Source organism: Cibotium barometz, chromosome 53 (genome assembly GCF_041138505.1).
Source record: "Cibotium barometz isolate CiBa-2024 chromosome 53, ASM4113850v1, whole genome shotgun sequence".
Lineage (NCBI taxonomy): Eukaryota > Viridiplantae > Streptophyta > Polypodiopsida > Cyatheales > Cibotiaceae > Cibotium > Cibotium barometz.
The window spans coordinates 32,529,262-32,548,781 of record NC_141098.1 but is presented as its reverse complement, the minus strand read 5'-3'; the positions used below and the strand labels follow the sequence as shown (position 1 = coordinate 32,548,781).

General features: G+C 36.4%; 1 pseudogene; it reads right to left on the bottom strand.

The window, feature by feature from the left end:
• Positions 1-1,013: 1,013 nt before the first annotated feature.
• Positions 1,014-1,718, bottom strand: LOC147608537 (uncharacterized; annotated as a pseudogene).
• Between the last annotated feature and the right edge of the window lie 17,802 nt (positions 1,719-19,520).

Below are 19,520 nucleotides of genomic sequence, written 5' to 3'. Positions count from 1 at the left end.
CAAGGTGGTTTTACCAAAGGCACCATGGAGGTTGATAAAGCAAGAGGAAAAGAATGTCAAGAATCAAGTTTCATCTTTTCATATACCAACCAGTGTAATGCACTCATTAAAGGTTGCATTTACAATAACAAAAACGAACGTTGAGCATCAATTGTATGGTCTCAAATCACATGATTGGCACAAGATGATGTAGGTACGTACATAACTATATCTATTTTTTGGGCACTCCTCGGTTTATGTTGTGTGGGCTCTATATAAATCTTTTATTGTTTTCAAAAATTGATTTTACTAGTTCATACTTCCAATATTAATTGGTGGGTGTGGAGAAGAGAAAGCTCAAAATGCCATCGATAAATTAGGTGGACTGGCAAGATAAGTTCCAATCAAAACTATAGATTTGTGCATTTGTATAACACATAGCTTTCAAATTATTTATTCTTATTTAATTTATCATTTCTTCCTTTGTCGAATAGGTGGATAGTGTTAAAGGAGATTTATCTAGATTCCATTGAGAAGGCTCGAGTGGAGTCAATTGAGGTGGCCTATATGATTGAAGAAACCTACTCACAAGTCAATTGCACCTTCTAGTACATTTGGTGGATGAGGTGGCTATATGTGGCATTGCTCATAGCCAGTGGATGTTCTTTCCTAGATGCTTCATGAAAACCTTGAAGGGATCTATGAGAGGCAAAGGGCAAGGCAAGAAGAAAACATGGTAGAGGGATGGTTGGTGCAAGAATCCCTCGTATATGACTATGAATATTTGAAATAAATTTATCCATCTATGCCTATATTCATGCATAACGATGAGGATGAATGAATGGTGTCACATGAAAAAGGATGCATTTGAAAGATAGATGAGCCCATCCACAAAAAGATCATTATATTTTGTCTACTTAACATTTCTGTGATGGTAACATGGATTGAAAAATATGAAGATGCAAGAAGGATAAGGATAGAGGAGAGGAGAATTTAAGAGATCAACATAAAGGCATATGGCATACCCATCCAACCTAAAGGCATATGGCATACCCATCCAACCTAAAGGCTATTCCAAAGGATTGCAATATTGCTCTACATACAATGTTGGTGGGATTAGGCTCAAGGCGACGTGAAGACAACAAGTTTTGTTGGCGCTTTAGAAAATTCACATCCATAGTCACAGCCTTCACATTTTCATTGATTTGGTTCATGTAATTTGTCATCATGTCCTTCAAATCCCCAATACTAGGTGCGGTGCTTTCATACCCATCCCCCCCTTTGTGATGCATAGGCGGTGGAGTGGCAGAAGTAGATTCAGGGTAAGTCACATATGGTGATGGAGCATGAGCAGCAGGAATAGGGCTTTGTGAAGAGGTCGTGGGAGAAATTATGCTGTTGGAAGTAGGTGGGGGTGCTAAAGGCAAAAGGGGTGGTGGTGTCACTTGAAGGTGAGGTGGTACAATAGGTGGGAATTGAAATGGTTGAGTTGGTTGAAGTTGAGGCACATACGATGAGGCTGGCCAGGGTTGATGCAGGAAGGGCAAAACAGGAGAATGTGGTGCTAGCCATGGGTAATACAAAGGGGATGGAGTCGTGGCCTGATGTGGCTCATAAACACATCTATAAGAGCTCTCCACATTAATGGCAGAAGTGATGGCCATATTCAAGTCTTGCGGGGCTTGTGCTCTAACCAAAATTTGAATGCTAGGGTGTATGCCTCATAGAAACGAGTCCATGATGGAGAGCAGGTCAATGTTGAAAATGGGGGTGTAATGATCAACGAAATTTCAAAACCTCGTGGCTGCTTGCTCCACGGTCTCGTGTGGGTGATTTTGCTTGAATGAGCGTAATTGCTCAAAAAATGCGAAGAAGTTTGGAGGTTTGCAGAATTCGGCCAAGAATTTTTTCTTGAAATCAGCGAAGTTTGGAACGGAGTTTGGTTGTTGCTTGGCAAACCAATTTGAGGCCTCACCCTTGAGTGTAGTGCTAAAATAGTTCATCTCACATGTCCTTCCTCGACAATGTGTGAGGTCAAACAAGCGATTTTGAAATTGTTTAGGTGAGCAGTGGAGTCTTCCAATGGCGTCCCATAGAATGTGGGAAATGGAATGAGTGGTGCATCGGACGAGCCAAATTTGGTTGCAAAATTAAAGGCGATTGGCAAATGGGGGAGATAGCGGCAGTTGAGCCATAATTGGAATTGGTATAGAAATTACGATCCCAGGTGAACTCCCACTTGATGATGGCGAAGAATTTAAGAGATCAACATAAAGGCATATGGCATACCCATCCAACCTAAAGGCTATTCCAAAGGATTGCAATATTGAATGACCTCCGCCACGAGAGTATCCACAAATGCTAACCGATAGGGAGTGGATGCACCTTGGAGATTCGCCATCCCCTTGACACGAGCAAGATATTGACTCTCCCAAATAAGAAGAGCACTCCCCTTGACAGCAAGAGTAAGCTTCCCCTACCCAAAAATAATATTCAGCGTCATCCCATGCAATGTGTAAATTTATATTGACAATGTGTAAATTATTTATATTAACTACTGTCTACATGTACAAAATCTTGTCATGCCAAATTTTAACAAGGCATTTTTGTATCTCCATGTTGCAATGATGATCTATAAGAGAAATTGCTTTATGGTAATGTATTTACATTAAATGTTTCTTTTGATCTCCATGCTTCTGAATTCAAGCTATACTAAGTTTGTGTTAGTAAAGTTTCAGCAACATGCAAACATGCAAACATGACTAATAGGGTTCCATATTCAAGCTAAAAAGAACTTCTATATTGCATGTCATTACAATGCAATTTATGTTGGACATTGGCAAGGGGAAGCCTTATATTGCATTGTACTCACTTTCACTATACAAGGTCTATATTATAGTAATATGCAACAAATGGGCTTATATGTAGAATTCAAAGTAATGTATGTAAAGAATAGCCTATTATGGCTTACTGTTAAAATCTAGATGTTTTCAAGATAGAGTATCAAGGATGCCCAAGATGTGTGGTTGCCACCACAGAAAGAAAAAAATGCAAAAAGATAAAAGAAGTAACATTTATACAACAACATGTAGACCAAAGATAACTCTTGAAACTTTATTATTGATGAAAAGGCTAAAATATCAAGATTTTTACAACCTCTAGGATATGTGGTTCGATACAAATAGACTAGGTTTTGAAAGCTTCACTTCTGGTTCCAATTTTCCTGCCATCTAACTTAAAATAAAAATCCCTTGGTGCATCACTACACATCGATTGGATGTCTTACCTAAGAAAGGCCAATGGCCAATGGATTTCTGAATTGACCATTGACGGGTCTCGACATTGTAATTGGATTACAACATCAATGATGGAAGAGTGAGTTCCATTACATATGTCTTGATCTAAGCATTGCCAGATGCATCTCCATAGTCACCATCTTCTGTAATGAAATCACATGCATAATGTTTGCCTCCCAATGAAATACATGGTCATAAAAGCAATCAATGCTTAAAAGTAATGGAGGACACCCTAATAGAATTTGCTACAAACATAAACAAACTTTATGTTATGATTTCACTTGAATGTGAAATTTAGAATTGTTACTTTACATTCAATGGCATCTTCTAGAGAGGTCCTCTTTATATCACATCCATCTCCCAAAAATTGGTTCATCCAATCATTATCAAGGGACCTCACTTGATATGTTCACTTTGTTTTCTTAACACCCTCACATGATGCAAACATCTCTACAAAGATGCTAAATGGTATAAACCAACTCAAAGATATGTCCTTAGAACCTATTGATAGTTTCATTGCTGCATGCATATCTGTTCTTATCTTATTCTTTTATGCTACAATGATGTCTATGTAGGAACAAACCTATTCTTGGCTAGAAAATGGTGGTAGTGGGATAGACTCCACTCTACCAACATTATCATTTACATTAGCCAAAACATACATGGAATTATAAAAGAAGATTCCCTCTGGTCCTAAATGGCTGGGTGGGTTATCATATAGCAATGTGCCTATCTCTATATGAAAGACATTAATTCTTCCACTAATGCACTCTACTTTCTGCCACTCCTACACATTTGATGGATATAAAGCTACAAGAAAATTTTAATGCTTAGCTATAGAGCAAAAAATAATTAGATATTGAACATAGAAAATAAAAACTACTTATTGAATCTTATTATTTATCTTACATCTTGTACTTTCATCGTGGTGATGTAACATTATGTCCGTGTGCATATAAACATACTGCATAAGGACCTCGATTGAATCTTATTATTTATCTTACATCTTGTACTTTCATCGTGGTGATGTAACATTATGTCCGTGTGCATATAAACATATTGCATAAGGACCTCGATTGCACCATTTGGCTGCTTTGCAGAATTTCACGATCCTACACTTCCAGTGCTAGAGATCATCTACAAAGGAAAAAGATAACATTATTACCATTTTCGACGGGATCCTTGGAATGGATTAGCTCCACAAAAATCAAGCTGACATTCACTATCATAATGGAGCCATTTCCTTCCGTGACCTTCACGGAAACAAGGTTCAAGGAACCGAAAATTCAGGATCCCCAAGTTTGTAGTAGTTAGTAAAAGTTTCTAAGTTACTAAAAGGACTTAGAAAGAAGCAGTGCATTTATCTTGTCAAAATGAATCCAGTAAACTCAAAGTTAAAAGCTAAAGTACCTGAATGGTTAAGTGATTATGATGACTTATTCCCAGTAGAGCTAACAGAGATGCCTCCAATTTGGGAAGTAGATCATGTCATGGAATTGACCCCCGGAGCTCAGCCAATAGTCTTGCGCACGTACAAAATGCCAGTTTTTGAAGCCATCGAACTCAAGGAACATTCTAGACAACTATTAGAACAAGGGTTTGTAAGACCCAGTGTTTCACCTTGGGGTGCGCCAGTTCTCTTTCAGAAAAACAAAGATGGAACGCTAAGACTCTGTGTGGACTATAGAGGTCTCAATCAGTTAAGAATAAGTATCCTATCCCCAGAATTGATTAGCTTCTGGACAGGCTAAGTGGAGCCCAGATCTTCACAAAGATAAATCTCAAATCAGGGTATTATCAGATCAGGATCAATGAGCAAGATATCCCGAAGACAGCCATCAATACTCGGTATGGGCATTATGAATTCACTGTCATACCGTTTGGATTGACAAATGCCCCAGCTACATTCAATCGCTTAATGCACGACATTCTTAGAGAATACTTGGATGATTTAGTTCTTGTTTTCTTTAATGATATTCTGATTGACAAATTTCCCAGCTACATTCAATCGCTTAATGCAAGACATTCTCAGAGAATACTTGGATGATTTTGTTCTTGTTTTCTTTGATAATATTCTGATTTACTCAAAGAATGTAGCTGACCATGAAGCTTATGTCAGAAAAGTTCTTGAGATTCTAAGGAAGCACCAACTCTTTGCAAAAAGAGCAAATTCGACCATGTTGAATACTTGGGCTTTCTGGTATCCAAAGATGCAATTTCTCCAGACTTCACGAAAGTCCAAGCAGTCATAGATTAGCCTAAACCAAAGACAGTGAAAGAAGTCAAAGGATTCTTGGGATTGACTGGTTGGTATAGAATTTTTAAACCAAAGTATGCTCTCATAGCTTCCCCCCTGACTAATCTTTTCAAGAAGAATATCTCGTTTCAATGGTCTGCCTGGTGCCAGAGTGCTTTTGATAAGCTGAAGACCGCCTTGGTAACCAATCCCGTTTTGAAGCTGCCAGATTTCTCTCTACCCTTTGAGGTAACTGATGCCAGTGGTTTTGCCCTGGGAGAGGTGAACTCATGCAGGAAGGTCATGCAGTGGCCTATGAATCCCGAAAACTCAAATTGCATGAGAGGAATTATCCTGTCCCCACGACCTAGAACTACTTTCAGTAGTATATGCCCTGAAGCTGTGGAGACATTAGCTACTAGGTCAAAGATTCACTTTGATGATAGATCATTAGAGCTTAAAGTGGATCTTCACTCAGAAGGATCTCAACATGCGCCAGAGAAGGTGGATGATGCAGACCCTGCAGGAATTTAATTTTTAAATCAAGTACCACCCAGGCAAAGAAAATGTGGTAGCAGATGCTCTCAGTAGAAAATCCTCCTTGCTTGCAATTACTGTAGTGTCAAATCCTTTGATTATTGAAGAAAGAGAGAAGATCATGCAGGATAGATTCTTTGGCCCTATTGCTACCCTACTTATGCAAGAAAGCAAAACTCCACAAGAGCCTGGATGATGGAATTATGTATTATAATCGCAGGCTATGCATTCCCAATGATGAGGGAAATAAGGGTCAAATTCTGAATGAAGCCCATGACAGCCTTATTGCAAGACATCCAGTTTTCATCAAAACCTACATGTTTGTGAAGAAAAGCTTCTTTTGGCCTGGTCTAAAAATGGATGTGCTTAATCATGTACGTCAATGTCTGACCTCTCAGAAAGTCAAGGCCGAGAGAGTAAAAATTCCTGGGAAATTACATCCATTAGACATCCCCCGCGGATGAAGTGGGAATGCATCAGTATGGATTTTATTACTGGATTACCTTTAGTGCAATCAGGTTACAACTCCATCTTCATGGTAGTTGATAGACTAACCAAAGTTGCCCATCTGATTCCAGTAAAAGAAACCTACACTATAGCGGATGTGGCTAGAGTGTTCCTCAAGGAAATCTTCAGATTGCATGGCCTACCCCCAGAAGAATAGTAAGTGATCGAGATCCCAAATTCACATCAAGATTCTGGACTGCATTTTTTGAAGCAGTAGGAACTTTCTTGGATCTCAGCATAGCTTACCACACCCTGAGACCGATGGTCAAACTGAAAGGGTGAACCAAGTAATCGAAGATATACTTCGGTCATGCTGTGGCGGCGGCAGGGAACCCAAGAAGTGGCTAAGCTATCTGCACCTAGTCGAGTTCGCCTACAATGCTTCTTATCACATAAGTATTGGGATGAGCCCTTTCAAAGCTTTGTATGGACAAGATTGCTTAACTCCATTAACTTGGTCTGACCCATTGATTAGGGTCGAGATGTCGAAAGGCAGATGCTTGATGACATGGAGCAGCAGATGCAATCAATTCTCAAAGATATAAAAGCTGCCCAGGATAGACAGAAGCAGTATGCAGATAAGAAGAGGACAGAGAGAGAATTCGAAGAAGCAGATATGGTCTTCATTCGAGTATGCCCAAAAGAAGTTCTCTATCTCTTGGGAAGTACAAGAAGTTATCCCCCAGATATTGTGGGCCATATCTGATTACAAAGAAAGTAGGTGACTTAGCCTACGAGCTTCTTCTTCCTCCTCATCTCAAAGTACATAATGTATTTTATGTCAACCTTCTTAAAAAGTATGTACCAAGACCGAATCATGTGCTTGATGAGATGAAATTTTAACTTATTCAACCCAAGGGCAGATGGAACTCCAACCTAAAGAAATCCTTGATGTTTGAGAAAAGGTTCTCAGGAACAGAATTCTGAGAGAATTATTGGTCAAATGGAAGTTCTATCCTTTTGATGATGCCACCTGGGAGAAAGAAGCTGAACTATTGCGGGATTACCCCCAGTTTGCGAGATGAGAACATCTCGCGTTTTTCAAGTGGGAGAGAATGTAAGATTCCTCCCCAGCCTCTCAAGATATCCAGCATCTTCCTCTATAATCAAATCCCTCTTCAGAAATATAAAAGATCTTGTTTCTACCTGTTTTGGCCTAGAGAGAGAAAATGTTCTAGAGAGAGGTTATTCAGATTTTGAATATTTTTGAATGGAAAAATATCTCTTCTTATTAAAATAAGCTCCCCTGAAACAAAAGTTCAAAAAGATTTTCAGAAGGTGCATTAGAAATCAAGTATAATCTGCTCAAGAGGCCTTATCCTAGGGGTCCAGATTTTTTAAAAAAATTTAATTAAGGGTTTGAGGGACCAATCAGATTCATCCAAATGTGTGGAGAAGATAAATAGAAGAAATAAAGAAAATCCTCCCAAAAATGAGTAAATACTCACATAAGATGAAGAGTGGACTAAGGACCAAAGGAATTACTTAAAAAATGGATTTTTGACACCTCACAATAGGAATCCCCCCTCATGAAGGAGGCACCTACTTCACATGTGTGGTGAAGTTTAAAATTATCAAAAATTGAGATATTTCATCTCTCCTCTCTCCTAATTCAAGTCTAGTTCCAAAAAGTAAGCTAAACTGACGTGAAAATGGTCAAAAATTGACCAAACTGATCTAGAAAATTCTAGAATCAGTTTGCTTGGTTAGAAGCTCACTTTTTTCTTTAAATAGAAGCCTCCCCCTTTCTTGAAGCTTAATAGTGTTTTATGCACTGTTACTCTACTCCTCCCAAGAGCCAAGAACTGTGAATTTCTTAATAATTCACTAGTTTTTGATCATTCCCTCTTCTAAAGAATTGGTGGCCACTCTTGTTACAAACAAGAGTAGATCCCTCAAACCATCAAGCCAAAGGAAAGCTCCTAGAATTTCATATAAGTAAGAAATCTTACTTTTTCTTATTCTTTTAATGGTTTTCTAAATTGTTTGTTATCTTAAAATGATAAACAGATGCTATGCCTTCTTGGAAAGGCTTTAAAATCAGCCCTTCTTTATCCTAGTTAAGTGATCTAATTGTTGAAATTAAACTTTTCATATTGTTTCTCTCTTAAAAGTGAAAATTGATTAGTTTAGAATGCTTTAAAACAATTGGGGATAATTCCTAAGTAGATTAAGGTTAGAAAAAATAAAAAATGGTCAGCCATACAAAGGAGGTTATGGTAAAATTTTCTAAAAATTTGTGAAATAAATTTCATCTTTTATTAATCAAAAAGAGTAACCCCCATCGTTTGTGTATTCTAAAAGTGTCATTTGAATCCCCATCGTTTCTGTATTCTAAAAGTGTCATTTAAATTCTATGCATAGAAAGATGCATATTGATTATTTTGATTATAAAATAGTGATTTTCAATAGAATTAAGTTATATGCATAGAAAGATGCATATTGATTATTATTTTTTTTATAAAAGAGTGATTTTTAATAGAATTAAATTCTATGCATAGAAAGATGCATATTGATTTTTTTCTATTATAAAAGAGTGATTTTTTTTAAATTAAATTCTATACATAGAAAGATGCATATTGATTATTTTTTTATTATAAAAGAGTAATTTTTAATAGAATTAAATTCTATGCATAGAAAGATGCATATTGATTATTTTTTTATTATAAAAGAGTGATTTTTAATAGAATTAAATTCTATGCATAGAAAGATGCATATTGATTATTTTTTTATTATAAAAGAGTGATTTTTAATAGAATTAAATTCTATGCATAGAAAGATGCATATTGATCATTTTTTTATTATAAAAGAGTGATTTTAATAGAATTAAATTCTATGCATAGAAAGATGCATATTGATTATTTTTTTATTATAAAAGAGTGATTTTCAATAGAATTAAATTCTATGTATAGAAAGATGCATATTGATAATTTGTTTTATTACAAAAGTGTTAATTTCATCAAAATGGATTTTATGCATAAATAGATGCATAAAAGAATATTTTTTTTATTTACTTTCATCAAAATGGAATTTTTGCATAAATAGATGCATAAAAGAATAATTTTTTATTATAAAAGTGTTACTTTCATCAAAATGGATTTTTATGCAGAGATAGATGCATAAAAGAATTTTTTTTATTATAAAAGTGTTACTTTCATCAAAATGGCTTTTATGCATAAATAGATGCATAAAAGAATATTTCTTTATTATAAAAATTTTACTTTCATCAAAATGGATTTTTATGCATAGATAAATGCATAAAAGAATATGTTTATTATAATAGTGTTACTTTCATTAAAATGGATTTTTATGCATAAAATGATGCATAAAAGAATCTTTTTTTATTACAAAAAATATTGCTTTCACCAATATTGATTTTTATGCATAAAATGATGCATAAAAGAATTTTTTATCAAAATAAGAGTTCATTTTAATCCTATGTTTAAATCCCATGAAAATTGGAAAAATGAATAAGTAAATACTTAGTGAAGTAAAATTATACCGTTTTATATTCTCTAGGATGGTAATGAGAAAATTCAAAAAAATTATCGAAGTCAGAATTTAGATAAATGACTAATTTATTCCTCATAGGAATTGGTATTTAGTTTTAAATTCAGAAAAGTAGTAATTGAAATATTACCTTTGAGAAAGATAGTTCAGGGAGAACCTTTTCCAGACTCAAACCCTGAATCAGACTATGACCAAGACGTAACTCCTTCGTTAGCTTCAAGAAATGACGATGTGACCAGTTCAGTAATCTACACTCAAATCACCCACGCAATCTGAAACTAAGTTGAGACCTTTGATTTTGATCTGAGAATCAAGAATTCAGAATTCAAGGAACTCTATTTGGGAATCCAGACCTGTGATCTAGAAGTCTTAGGATACGGAATTAAGATATACTCATTGTATTCAAAAGAAAATCAAAACTGAAAACTTGCATAGAAACCCTGTTTTCAGATGTCACAACTCAAAATTTCCATTTAGTCCTTGTTTCTCACAATACTGGATGGGGTTATGTTTATAATCAAGTCGAGTACATTGATTATGAGAAACAGTAATTTACAAGATAAAAATACCTTTAATCATGTGTAAAAATATATTATTTGTGATCCAATGCATCAAAATTGCTCCTGAAGGGCTGGGGAAGCTGTGCCAAAACAATGCAAATTTGGGCTCTACAGCAGCAAAGCAAGCTCAAAATTCGTACTATTCTGGCACTGCTCCCCCTGGCTCCCACGGTCATTTCTGATGCATTCACAAAATTATTGATGGTACAAACTAGAAAAAACAATGATATACTTGATGAAAATAAGTTTGTAAAAATTGTATTATATTCATAATAAGAAGTGATACATCATCTTTACAAAAGCTTTCTTACAATATTGAGCTTCCTTCTCTTGTTATTGGGCAGAGTGTGCTCAAGGAGTGATTGGGCTATTTCTTGAGGATCCTCTATGCCTATGCTTTTGGCTATACCTATACGAGCAAGAAGCTTACCCCTAAATCCAGAACCAAAAACATCGACGAAGGCAAGGGATTTTTAAATCAGAACTAGAAGCACCTTAGAGAGGGCTTTCAAAAAGAAGAGAGTGAAGGCAAATTGAGGGGTGTAGTCCCTGTGGATAATGGCGATGCCATCCATAGGAAGTCAACCAAGATAGTGCGCCAATGCGGCATCATGTCCATGGACCTTGGCCTGGTCTCTGTTGCCGCCGCCTCTCCCAACAAATGTGTCAATTTCAACCACCCTGTAAGATCCCTGTTCCCACCGAGCAACGGATTCGGGGTACTGGCAACGGAAGTAGCGCTTCTCGCGCGGGACAGGGGTCCCACACTCGGGGCCTCGCCCACGGATATCCGGATAAGAGACTAATCCGTCGGTTGTTCCAAAACCGAACCCGGAAAAACTTCCTTTACCGGAAAGCACGGGCGATTCCACCAGGATAACTTTTTACTCTAACGTAGTCAAGATCATTTTTGATCGAGATGATCCGATTACATCTATAAGATACTTAGTCAGTTCAAGGAAGAAACTTGCACTTGGATCATTGGGATCAACGCTTTTTTCCCCATTCAAGAGGCACAGCCGTTGATTCCTATCCATAGAACAGTTACTGTCCGGGATTTATTTTATTTTTTTTTTTCTATCGTAAAAACAAAAGTTTGAGTCTCGGTTTACGGATCCATCAGTCCAGCCTAACCCCATCCAATCCCATGGGTTAGCCAACCGCCCAACCACTGTAGTGATGGAATCCAATTAAAAATTTGGTTAGGTTTTGTCCCGGGTACCAAGGAAAAGAGTTCCAAGGCCCCCTAGCCGGATGTTCATGCAAAATAAAACTAGTCACACCACTCACACACCCAATATGAAATTGCCTTTTTCAACCAGATTCAACCAGTTTAAAACAATCCTTTAATAAAACCATAGTATCATTGATCACCATCTTCCAATTTATCCAATTGATTCTTAATTTCCCATCATTCCTTCCTCAGAGTATCTATGGCATCATTGGCAACTAGAACGCTCAGGAGCCGTTTCGATAGTTCCTAGCCCATAATACTTGGCAATATAATCACTTAACAAGATGGACTCTCGTTGAAGATCAGCAAGATCAACCAACAGATCCATATAAGGAGCCATGGACTCATCCATTGAAGACCAGCAAGGTCAATCAACCAGATCCATGCTCGATTTCAGAAAACAACTCCAACTCTGTTCCAATATCTTCCTCGACGCACGCGTGGGTATCCTAGGCAACCCAGAGCCCGAGCACCGTATGGTCAGCACCCTCTAGGATCCTTCGCAGGTAACCTAGCGCTTCACGCATAGGCCGCTTCCTTGGCCCCTCATCCACCGTACCGGAAGCTCACCATTTTAATCGCACCGAGGCTGGTCAAGACCTCGGCCGACCTTGCTACGCGAGACGTCCTTCATTGACTCCCCGTCAGCAGTTGCAACTTTACCATCACGACTTTAATCACAAGACGGTCAAAATGCTCCCCCCAGCATTCTTGACATAAAACAATCATTTACAAACAGTATTTACAAACAGTTTACAACACAATTTCTATTTTAACTTTCATTTTTCCACATTATCCTTCATCAATCTACATTACTTATTCCATATTCCATTTATATGTATACTCATCCCATCACATCATTTCTATCTCATCACTTCAGATTCCCTCACATCGCATATCGTATATTCACATCCATACATCCACATCTATATGCGTACATTCACATCTACATGCATACATCTACATCTCTATGCATACATCCACATCCACATTCACATTCACCTCCATACATCTACATCTACATGCATACATCCACATCTCCATTCACATCTACATCTATACATCTACATCTACATGCATCCATCCACCTCCACATCCACATCTACATCTATACATCTACATCTACATGCATACATCCATATCTCCATTCCCATCTACATCTATACATCTACATCTACATGCATCCATCTACCTCCACATCCACATCTACATCTATACATCTACATCTACATGCATACATCCATATCTCCATTCCCATCTACATCTATACATCTACATCTACATGTATCCATCTACCTCCACATCCACATCTACATCTATACATCTACATCTACATGTATACATCCACATCCACATCTATACATCTACATCTACATGCATACATCCACATCTCCATTCACATCTACATCTATACATCTACATCTACATGCATCCATCCACCTCCACATCCACATCTACATCTATACATCTACATCTACATGCAAACTTCCACATCTCCATGCATAATAAGATTCTTTTAATTAATCTAGGATGATAGTTCCTAGAATATGGTAGGAAGTCCTCTTTTTATGCTTTGAATGAATTTATTTTATGCGTAATTTCTATAAAAATTTTGCCATAGCTCCGCTACTATGACTGATAAATCTCAATTTTTTCTAAGGGATAAAGCTCATTATTAAAGAAATAATTAGAATGGTCTCTAATTGGATCATCAATCCATAATGGTCTCTAATTGGATCATTAAGAAAACAATTAGAATGGTCTCTAATTGGATCATCAATCCATAATGGTCTCTAATTGGATCATTAAGAAAACAATTAGAATGGTCTCTAATTGGATCATTAAGAAAACAATTAGAATGGTCTCTAATTGGATCATCAATCCATAATGGTCTCTAATTGGATCATTAAGAAAACAATTAGAATGGTCTCTAATTGGATCATTAAGAAAACAATTAGAATGGTCTCTAATTGGGTCATTAAGAAAACAATTAGAATGGTCTCTAATTGGATCATCATCCATAATGGTCTCTAATTGGATCATTAAGAAAACAATTAGAATGGTCTCTAATTGGATCATTAAGAAAACAATTAGAATGGTCTCTAATTGGGTCATCAATCCATAATGGATTGAATCATCAATGTGCATAAACTAAAAGCATAGCAAAAAGCCATTAATTTGGCCTCAAGCATAGCTTAATCTTGGATTAAGGAAAAGCTTTATGAAAAGCTTCATTTGGATTGAGAATGGGTCATGAGTATGACCATTTCTTGAGTGAGAGAGAGAAATTATAAAAACCATTAGAATTTAAATATAAGTGGAAATTAACTTCTATAGCATTTATTAAATTATGTAACTCTTCACTACTATTCACCAATTAACTTCAATAGCATTTAAAAAAACCATACCAATTAAACTTCTCAAGCTTGAGAGGGGTTGAGAAGAGAGAATCATTGAGAAATCATAGAAAAGATCAAAATTTAATATACTTACCTTATGATTTGCTTGATTCTTTATTCACGGTAGAGGCCCCCAACCAATCAATTGGTTTAGTATGTTGATGGAGCCACCAATGGGGATTGAAGAAAGAGAGAAGTGTCAAAAACTAGTGAATTATTAAAGAATTCACAGTTCTTGGCTTAGGTGGAGTAACATAGCATAAGACACTATATATTTTGGCTTAGATGGAGTAGAGTAACAAAGCATAAGACACTATCTAATTTGGCTTAGGTGGAGTAGAGTAACAAGGCATAAGACTCTATCTAATTTGGCTTAGGTGGAGTAGAGTAACAAGGCATAAGACTCTATATTTTTTTCAACAAGGGGAGGCTTCTATTTATAGGAAAATTTGAGCTCCTAACCAAACAAACTGATTCTAGAATTTTCCAAGTCAGTTTGGTTGAATTTGGACTAGATTTGGACCTAGTTTGGTTACTTTTTGATTCGGTTTGGTTCCATTTTGATTTGGTTTGGTTCAAGAGAGATGAGAGATAAAAATATCACATTATTTTTGAGTTTAAAACTCATTCAAGCATGTGAAATATGCACCTCCTTTAAAGAATTCCCCTTCCTTACATATGTGTCAAAATTTTATTGCTCATAGTTTTTTTACTAATAAACCTTGTACATTTTCAACTCTTCATCTTATGTGAAATATGCACCTCCTTTAAATAACTCCTCTTCCTTACATATGTGTCATAGTTTTTTTACTAATAAACCTTGTACATTTTCAACTCTTCATCTTATGTGAAATATGCACCTCCTTTAAAGAACTCCCCTTCCTTACATATGTGTTTATTTACTAATAAACCTTGTACATTTTCAACTCTTCATCTTATGTGAAATATGCACCTCCTTTAAAGAACTCCCCTTCCTTACATATGTGTTTATTTACTAATAAACCTTGTACATTTTCAACTCTTCACCTCATGTGAGCATTTACTCATTTTTGGGTATTTTCTTTTTACAATTTGGATTCATCTCCTCCCTACACATGGATTGATGCTATTGGCCCATAGAAACCTTAATTGGACCATAGTCTAAAGATTTTTGAAAATCTAGACCCTTAGGCTAAGGTTCTTTATACCTATTTCCAATTAATTCTAATTGCACATTGGAAAATTCTTTTTAAATTTCTGTTTCAGGGAAACTCATTTGAATTATAAGAGATATTTTTCTATCCAAAAATATTCAAAATCTGAATATTCTCTCTCTAGAATATTTTTTCTCTCTAGGTTAAAACAGTTAGAAACAAGGTCTTTATATTTCTGAAGAGGGATTGATTACGGGGGAAGATACTAGACATCAAAAAGGGGGTTGGGGGAGGAATCTTACATTCTACCCCACTTAAAAAACGCGAGATGTCCTCATCTCGCAACTTGGGATAATTTCGCAAAGTGAACGAATATGAGACTTAGAGGAAAATTTTAATCAAGATTAACCACCAAGAAAAGTCTTAAAGAGAGCAAGATTCAAAATAAGAACAAGATTTAAACTTTATTCATTCTCGGAACTTATACAGTAAAGATAGAAGAACTCTTTACACTTCCATAAGCCCGTCCATCATATGGTCACAAAAGCAGTCCTCACAAGCTGCACAAGTATAGGGTAACTCATCTATGGGAATGATTCTGCTGGTTATTGCCGCACCTATCTCAGTGGTATGAGGTGATCTAACAAAAGGACCTCTGAGAGGCAAGCCAAAAACGGGATAAAGGCATATCTTCTCATGAGGAAGAAAACACGCCAATAAGAAGACCCGCTCAGAAAACCCAAGATGCCTTGATCTCATGACGCAGTAGTATCGGGGACCCAAACCCAAAGCTTCAATAACCATGGCCAAGCGGACATTGTTACGAAAGTGCTGCTGACCCCAGGGTGTTACCCTAGTTATGTTTTGATAGGTCCGCCATTTGGTCTGCGCTACAGAAGTTCCTAGGTGAGGAAAAAGTGAGCGCTCATACTGTTCTATAAAGTCTTTCTTCACAGACTCTCTTGCGTCTTGAAGGTGAGAAATCATCAGGGATAAAACTAATTCCTGTTGCCAAGCCATGAAGGAGATTAAGAAAGAAAGGAGATTGATGGGAGTAAGATTACTGTGAGCGACAAGTAAAAGTTACGACTTATATAAAGGAAGGAGCTAGCGTAACCTAGAAGCCAACGGTAACTTGCCACTGAAGTTTTACCGTCTTTCCATGATTTGAGTTTGACACATTTTTCTATAGAAGGCATTAAGAATTTTGAGATGAGGAGATAAAAGAAGCTTGTAGGTTAAGTCACCTACTTTCATTGAATTCAGATATAAGGGTCACAATATCTGGGGGATAACTTCTTATACTTCCCAAGAGATAAAGAACTTCTTTTGGGCCGTACTCGAATGAAAACCAAAACACCGATTCTCATTTCTAAACTCATTGTTCTAAATCCTTAAAACAGGTGGGACTCCTGAGAAGTATTCTAGGGAAAGGGTCTTCCTTTTTTAAACAGAAACTTTCTTTTATTTTAGAGAGGGAATAATTATAAGATCAGAAAGGGAGATTCTTACTCCTGTATACCTCGAAGGCTGGGGAGGAATCTTACATTCTACCCCACTTAAAAAAATGCGAGATGTCCTCATCTCGCCAAGTAGAGGACAACTCTTTTTCTTAAGATCCAATTTATTCTGGGGTTCCTTATATTCTAGTCAACCCAACAGAACACTGGGATAAATATCCCTTATATAGAACTCATTATTAAATAACAATTCATTCAGATCATATCATTCATATCTTTAACATGATAATGGTCCATTAGACCGAAAAGTTTCCTTCGAAACATTCCTCCACGGAAATTTCAGTCAAGCAAGTTCTCAATTTGACATCCCTTAACTTGATCTACCGGTCAAGCATTAACAGTAGCAATCTAACAGCACACCCATTAACCTCATAGTGATTTGCTGAATTCATTATCATCATTCTAGTTATGAATATCATCACAGGGACTCGTCCCATTCCCCCTCATTGTGGTTTCATTATATTTCAACTAATTTTTTAAAAATCAACATTTTTCAATCAGCATTTTCAATCAGAATCCAAATCAATTCATCCATTCTCAAACAGAATTAAAAATCATATCAATCACATGCAAAATCATCATCTGGATAGCATTAACGCTTATAATTTCAAGTCTTAGATTTACTCGTATATACTGTCAGTAAAGAGCTGCAGTATACTCTCGGTATATACGGGTAGTCACGGCCCTTGGAATTATAAGGTAAATACTATCATGTCTAGGCCTCAAGCAAGTCGGGGATTCTATATAATTGCGGTACTTCCATCTGAAGACCCAATTACCAAATTACGAGTTTCAGTTTGAATATCAAATTGTATGAATTATATCACACAATTATAACCTTTTTGTGTTTCTTGATAAATTTTTGACATATTTGTCTTCTCAGGTGATCTTTATTAACCAAAGGCTCTGATACCAACTGTAAGATCCCTGTTCCCACCGAGCAACGGATTCGGGGTACTGGCAGCGGAAGTAGCGCTTCTCGCGTACATTCACATCTACATGCATACATCTACATCCCTATGCATACATCCACATCCACATTCACATTCACCTCCATACATCTACATCTACATGCATACATCCACTCCACATTCACATCCACATCTATACATCTACATCTACATGCATACATCCACCTCTACATCCACATCTACGTCTATACACCTACATCTACATGCATACATCCACCTCTACATCCACATCTACGTCTATACACCTACATCTACATGCATACTTCCCCATCCACATCCACATCTATATCTATACATCTACATCTACATGTATACATATACATCTCCATTCACAACTACATCTACATGCATACATCCATATCTCCATTCCCATCTACATCTATACATCTACATCTACATGCATGCATCCATCCACATCTCCATTTACATCCTCATCTACATGCATCCATCCACATCTCCATTTACATCCTCATCTACACATCTACATCTACATGCATCCATCCACCTCCACATCCACAACTACATCTATACATCTACATCTACATGTATACATCCACATCTCCATTCACATCTACATCTATACATCTACATCTACATGCATCCATCCACATCTCCATTTACATCCTCATCTACACATCTATTTCTACATGCATACATCCACATCCCATGCATAATAAAATTCTTTTAATTAATCTAGGATGATAGTTCCTAGAATATGGTAGGAATTCCTCTTTTTATACTTTGAATGAATTTATTTTATGCGTAATTTCTATAAAAATTTTGCCATAGCTCCGCTACTATGACTGATAAATCTCAATTTTTTTTTTCTAAGGGATAAAGCTCATTATTAAAGAAATAATTAGAATGGTCTCTAATTGGATCATCAATCCATAATGGTCTCTAATTGGATCATCAATCCATAATGGTCTCTAATTGGATCATTAAGAAAACAATTAGAATGGTCTCTAATTGGGTCATCAATCCATAATGGATTGAATCATCAATGTGCATAAACTAAAAGCATAGCAAAAAGCCATTAATTTGGCCTCAAGCATAGCTTAATCTTGGATTAAGGAAAGGCTTTATGAAAAGCTTCATTTGGATTGAGAATGGTTCATGAGTATGACCATTTCTTGAGTGAGAGAGAGAAATTACATAAAAACCATTAGAATTTTAAACATAAATGAAAATTAACTTCTATAGCATTTATTAAATTATGTAACTCTTCACTACTATTCACCAATTAACTTCAATAGCATTTAAAAAACCATACCAATTAAACTTCTCAAGCTTGAGAGGGGTTGAGAAGAGAGAATCATTGAGAAATTATAGAAAGATCAAAATTCAATATACTTACCTTATAATTTGCTTGATTCTTTATTCACGGTAGAGGCCCCCAACCAATCAATTGGTTTAGTATGTTGATGGAGCCACCAATGGGGATTGAAGAAAGAGAGAAGTATCAAAAACTAGTGAATTATTAAAGAATTCACAGTTCTTGGCTTAGGTAGAGTAGAGTAACAAGGCATAAGAGACTATATTTTGGCTTAGGTGGAGTAGAGTAACAAAGCATAAGAGACTATATTTTGGCTTAGGTGGAGTAGAGTAACAATGCATAAGACATTATATTTTTTTCAA